This window comes from Phyllobates terribilis, unplaced genomic scaffold (assembly GCF_046119375.1).
Source record: "Phyllobates terribilis strain yellow unplaced genomic scaffold, ASM4611937v1 Scaffold_7__3_contigs__length_470593459, whole genome shotgun sequence".
Lineage (NCBI taxonomy): Eukaryota > Metazoa > Chordata > Amphibia > Anura > Dendrobatidae > Phyllobates > Phyllobates terribilis.
The window spans coordinates 100,085,021-100,091,020 of NW_027362767.1; the positions used below are offsets into that span (position 1 = coordinate 100,085,021).

The 6,000-nt window shown below is 43.5% G+C and overlaps 1 protein-coding gene across 1 annotated transcript in view; it reads right to left on the reverse strand.

The window, feature by feature from the left end:
• STXBP6 (syntaxin binding protein 6) overlaps nt 1-3,034 on the reverse strand; it is a 77,013-nt gene extending 73,979 nt beyond the window's left edge. The window contains exon 1 of the mRNA XM_073639039.1: nt 2,831-3,034. The gene's annotated coding sequence lies outside the window, so the exon portion shown is untranslated. The remainder of the gene's footprint in view (nt 1-2,830) is intronic.
• Between the last annotated feature and the right edge of the window lie 2,966 nt (nt 3,035-6,000).

Below are 6,000 nucleotides of genomic sequence, written 5' to 3' on the forward strand. Positions count from 1 at the left end.
TGTTATTTTAATAAAATACTTGTTTTCTCTGCAGCAGATCTGCCATATTTCTTAATGCAGAGCTCTGTATAACCCCCACCCACACCACTGATTGGCTGCTTTCTGTCTGTACACAGAAAGCAGCCAATCAGTGGTGTGGGTGGGGGTTATACAGAGTTCATGAATATCGAGGACTACATGGCAGCAGATTTACTAGTCCGCTAGTGATAATCTCCTGCTGATAAAACTGTGATTTTATCAAAAGTACAACAAGCAGCCCAGTAAGTGAGACATCGCTGGAATCAGGAATTAGGCTGCGTGTGATTTGTAAAATTACCCTCCGATCGCGCTGTACTAGAAATGTGTAGACCAAGTAGCTGCTTCTAGCAACAAGCTGAGCATTCGGGAAGCAGTCAAGAAAACAGATGGCGTCCCTGCTGGGAAAACCCTGGGAATTGTAGCTCTAATTTTATAGCTTCAAGAATAAAAGTAGGTAATACAGCAACATTTAAAAAAAAAAAAAAAAATTATCAAGAAAAACAAAAATAAAAGTGCAAGAGAATGAAATCATGGATCCGATTGGCTGCTATGGTTTAGATAGAACTAAGAAAGTCACAGAGTAAACGTTTTAGTCTGACAGTGCACAGGAGAACAAAGTCCTGCAGTGCGTGACCTCATACAGCCCCTGCCCAACAGTTTACATTACCTGCAGTCATAACTAGTGTGCGGCACAGCGCCCCCGCTCAACAGAACTGAACATTACGCGGAACATTTAAGTTCTGCTCACACCTGTATTTTGCCCTTCCATTTCTCTGAAGGACCCCAATTTCGCCAACAGGGTCTTTATCTCCGTTATGCAAGATATCTGTGCTCTGTATGAATTTCTTTATTCTGTTCCAACAACAGAACACAGAAAACCTGAAATGCAGGTGTGAACAAAGCCCTACACTAATTTGGAGTGAAATCCAAGTAAAAAGTAATCTGTCAGTAGGATCAACCCCACCTAAGACGAGTATATGGGCATGTAGGTCATTGGAACCTGAATAAAACGTTACCTTGATATCTATGATCCGATGTCTTATTCCAGAGAAATCCACATTTTTCTTAATATGTAAATGAACTGTTAAGATCTCTGGGTCGGACATAGATCTGCATGAGACTCCGCCTCCAGAGCTTATTTTTAATAAAAGGAGGTGTTACCAGTGTGAGACACATAGATCAGGACAGCAGACTGTCAGTTATTACATGTCTCACACTGGTAACGCCCTCTTTAATTTAAATTAAGCTCTGGAAGCAGATTCTGAGGGAGATCTATGTCCGGCCCATAGATCTTAACAGCTCATTTACATATAAGGAAAATGTGGATTTCTCTGGAATAAGACATAAGATCGCAGATATCAAGGAATCATTTTATTCAGCTTCCTCTAACGTACATGCCCATATAGACGGCTTAGGAGGGTAGATCCTACTGACAGATTCCCTTTAATAGACCTGATCCTTTCATTCTCCCGGGAGACAAGTTTAGAGAAATAGTGCACATGAGATGAATTATTTGGCATCATTTTCATCCACTTGAAAAGTTATGCTGGGAACACACTAGAGATTTGACAGCCAAAAATGCCAATTCGGATAATTTTCTGAGCCTTTTCAACACAAATGAGTAAAACAAGATGTCGACTGATTGGGGAGAGCTGTCAAAAAGTTGATCTGCCGTGTTGGATTGTTTGGGTCAATGTTGAAATGTTGATTATGCCCAACGCTGACGGAAGCCAAGTCTAGGCCACAACAGAAGTCAGTAAGCGGTTTGCAATTTTAAGTTTTTTTTTCCACCTGAACAGTTTTTTTTTTCCTTTTTGTTTACTTAAATGAGTTTTTGTTTATTAAAAATTATTTGGTTTCATTCAAAATGTTGCACTGTCTATGGCTGGCTGCAGAATGAGTCAGCTGAGAATGTGTCAGTGAGCTCATTCTGATGGTCCAATGGGAGATTTTTTAACTCTTAGGACACGTTCCATATTTGTAGGTCAACATCAGAAGTGGTGACCTGTTTCTATTATACTTTTCCTATGATTTATCAACTCCTGGTCTTGGCTTACAAATACTGATTAAATACTGAAGGTGTGAACGTGGCCTTAGTTGTCTTTCTGAGCTCATTTCAGATGATTTTTGACCACAGATCACATTAAAGTTGATTGTGCAGTGAAACAAAGAGCCCGTAAAAGGGAAACGACGTCTTTATTGAAACCCAATTGCAATAATAATTGTTAGCCCAAAATACACACATTTAAGTAACGGAAAAAAAAAAATCCAATCTAGATGTGGTTTGGCGCCCCCGATGTGCCAGATGTCTGCTCCCCCAAATGTGGCCAGATGCTGAAACCTCTGGAAAGGTAGAGAACGAACACTTGACATCCCGCCGGGCGCTGCCACCCATCACACACCTGGCACCTGCTCCCACTGTCCCACACAATGCCAATCCACAAGCACAGACATCGATCACGTGGCAACCAATCTGAGAGACCACGAAAAGCAGTGATTGATCGCACAATATGAACGAGAACGACACCTGATCGTCAGAATCGCTGCAATCTTGGTACCAAAACAATGAAATAGAAGCAGATGAGACTGCACTGATCATGGGGGAAATACTGCACTTATTATGGGGGGGGGCAGGACTGAGCTGGAGACCTGGGACAATGCAATCGTCCAATTCACGTGCTATCATTGGGCACCGATGAGAGAGCAGCGCATGGCCACGTACATAGTGACCGGCGAGGAGCTGCGCTGACCCGAGGTGTGGCGCAGGCAGGAGGGGGCGCCTCTCGGTGCCAGGTGTGCAGGCTGCACTCACCTCTGGCCGCTGGCAGATAACTCCTGGCAGGGTAATGCTGCGGACAGCTCCGCTCCCGCTAGTCCCAGCTGCAGCGCCTGTGTGTCGGACTCCGCAGCTCTCCGGTCCCGGCTGCACTATGTTCTGCGGAGCACTGTCCTGCCTCTGTCTGCTGCTGTAAGAAACGGGGGCTCGCCCACGTGACCCGGAGCAGCCAATCAGTGTCCGAGGATCGGGGAGAGGACTGGCAGTGGCTGCCAGGAGAGGCTGGAGGAGAGTGAGGACTAAAACTGGAAGAGCGGGACGAGGAGGAGGCTCCGGCGCCGGGAGCTGTGTGCAGAGCCGGCTCCGAGCGTGTACATGTGGTGAGCAATGTGCGGAGCGTCCTGTACACACACAGCGGAGGAGGCGTGCGGGAAACGTGACCAATGTTCTCTACTGCTGCACATATAACGGGAGCGGCCATGTGCGGCTGACTGACGGGACCTGCCTTTTTTTTTCCAAAACTTTTTGCACAAATTGCGACATTTTGTTAGTTCTAAGTGTCCAAGAGAAATTGTAAAAAAAATTGTGTTTATTTTACGCCACGTTATCTATCTATCTACATATATATACAGTATGTGTATATATATATAGTCCACACATCAACTTTTAAAGGGATTGTCTTATGTTATTATTTGGGTAAAATTTCAAATCGCCTGTCAAAAGCTAAGCAACTTTGTAATTTACCTGTATATCTCCAGTCTCAGGTACAGAGGGATTGTTACTTCTCTAGTGTACGCCTCGTTGTCTAGGTTACTGGCCACTTTAGAGGTGGCTGGTCTCCGAGGCTAGACGCATTCACTTTGCCAGCCTCAGTCTCCCCTTCCTTCTGTACTGCACAGGCAAACGTATATCATGGAAGCATTAAAGAGTGTTTGTGCCGGAGGCCGCATGGGAGAGCGCACCGTTTGGGAAAATGATGAGCCATGGAAAAGCACACTGCTTGGGCCAGCGGTAGCATGGGAGAGCGCACTGCTTGGGCCGGCGGTAGCATGGGAGAGCGCACTGTTTGGGCCGGCGGTAGCATGGGAGAGTGCACTGTTTGGGCCGGTGGAATGTACTACCCACGGTGTGGTGGGGGTGTAGAGGGGTTATCTGGTGGGTCTCCAGACACAGCGTCCATTATTGCTCGGTGTGACCTACCTTAAGGCCTTTAAAGTGCCCTTTCCTGTCTACTGTCTGTGGTCCATGTCACTGCCGTAAAGCATCTCTAAATGCTGCTAACAGAAGCTCGGGCAAGATGGCTGTGCGCCACTATATGGTTTTAATGTCTATAAAATTTTAGGTGAGATATTTTCATGAAATAACGAATTGTCCTTTAATCCTCCTGAAAATGCGTTCTTGATTTGGATAAACACAAGTCCATCTTTAGATTTTTTTTAAAGCTGCACAAACTCATCTGTAAATGGAAATTTTTCATCTACGGGTGATAAACCCAAGATCTGGCCGTCAGAGTACAGGCTATCACCCTATGCCAAAAAAATCCCTCATCACGTAATTGCCAAATATACAGTCAAGTTATTTTTCAATTACGTCTCGTGTTAGGGAATACAAAGCACTTCAATACAGCAGTAGACAACCACTCCTTTACATGGTCTCTTGCTATCCTCCAGAGCTGAACTCCTAAGACTATGTTCACACGCTGCTTTTTTTTCTGCAGGCAAAGCCTGCTCTCTTGGTAGTAAAGAAGCTGTGTACAAAAAAGCAGATTTTTACTGCATTTTTCGGGATCTCAAAGTTCAGCTCTGCTTCCACCACAGAAACATGAACAATTCTAGGTGTTAGGTCACCAATGCAAGGCGTATGTGAAATCATAAAACCATTTTTAGAAAAGGGCAATTTGATCAAATTATTTAGTGGAAAAAGATTTTTATGTCTGAAAAAACAGTGACTATACTGAACTAAAAGTTCATAAAAAAAAACACAAATGTAACAGTGGGGGAGGTGAATAGTTTACCTAAGACATTTACAGAGAATTGAGTTTGTAGGACGCTGTTTACTTTCACATTTTGGTCGGCCAATGTTTACTTTGGACACATCACTAATTTAATTCAATTGTACTATTCCCAACTGCCATGAACACTAAGACATTATGGTTTAAACTTGGGAAAATAACAAAAATAAATGGGTTTCGTATACTGCTGTACCTGCTTTTTTTTTTTTTTTACAAAAAATGCAGCAAAACCCGATACCTGCATTTTTTGCTGCTTTTTTGCCCATTGCTTTCTATGGGTGAAAAAATACTGCGAAAACTCTGAAAGAAGTGACATGCTGCAGTTTTCAAAAACGCAGCAGTTTTCCAAATCAGTCAGGAAAAAAAAACAAAGTGTGTGCATGAGATTTCTGAAATCTCATAGACTTTTCTGGTACTGTAAAAGTTAGCTTAACATTTTGCATAAGAAAAGCAGCAAAAAAAGCATAACCTAACACTAAATAATAAAAGTGGGTCCCAATAAGGTCTCCAATAAATTATCTCAATATGACTAATATACATCATGGATACATGAACCCCTGCCAGGACAATCAACCTGAATTTTTCTCTTTTCTGTGCAACTTGTCCAAAAATCATGGAGCTATAATTATGGGTTTTTCAACTCGAAAAGTGTAAGGCTATGTGCCCACGATGCAGAAATGCTCAGGATTTTTTTCCTGAGCGTTTCTGCATCTCCCTGGCAGAAAAAAATGCATGCGGATTGTACATGAGTTTTCCTGCCAGGGACATGCGGAAGTGAAGCGTTCTTCACTTGCATTTCCGCATGCGGGTTGACAAGCGCTTTCCAAGCGATTTTTAGCATCATTTGGAAAGTGCTTGACAAATTGGTCACACTTTATAAATCCATGCAACCGGCTTGGATTTATATAGTGTGACCTGAGAGAATGTCAAAAAATAAAAAAATAAATATATACTTACCCTCCGATGGCCCGCGCTGTCTTGATTTCCGCCGTCCCGGCTGCCGGCAGCGGTAGAGTGAAGGACCTGCCGACGTCAGCGTCGCGTGACCCGTCACATGACTCTGACGTCAGCGCAGGTCCTTCATTCCATCGCGAACTGCTGCTAAGCAAGGAGGAGCGCAGCGCGGGCCGCCAGAAGGTAAGTATATATTTATTTTTTATTTTATTATTTTTTTTTACAGTTTTCAATGGTACCC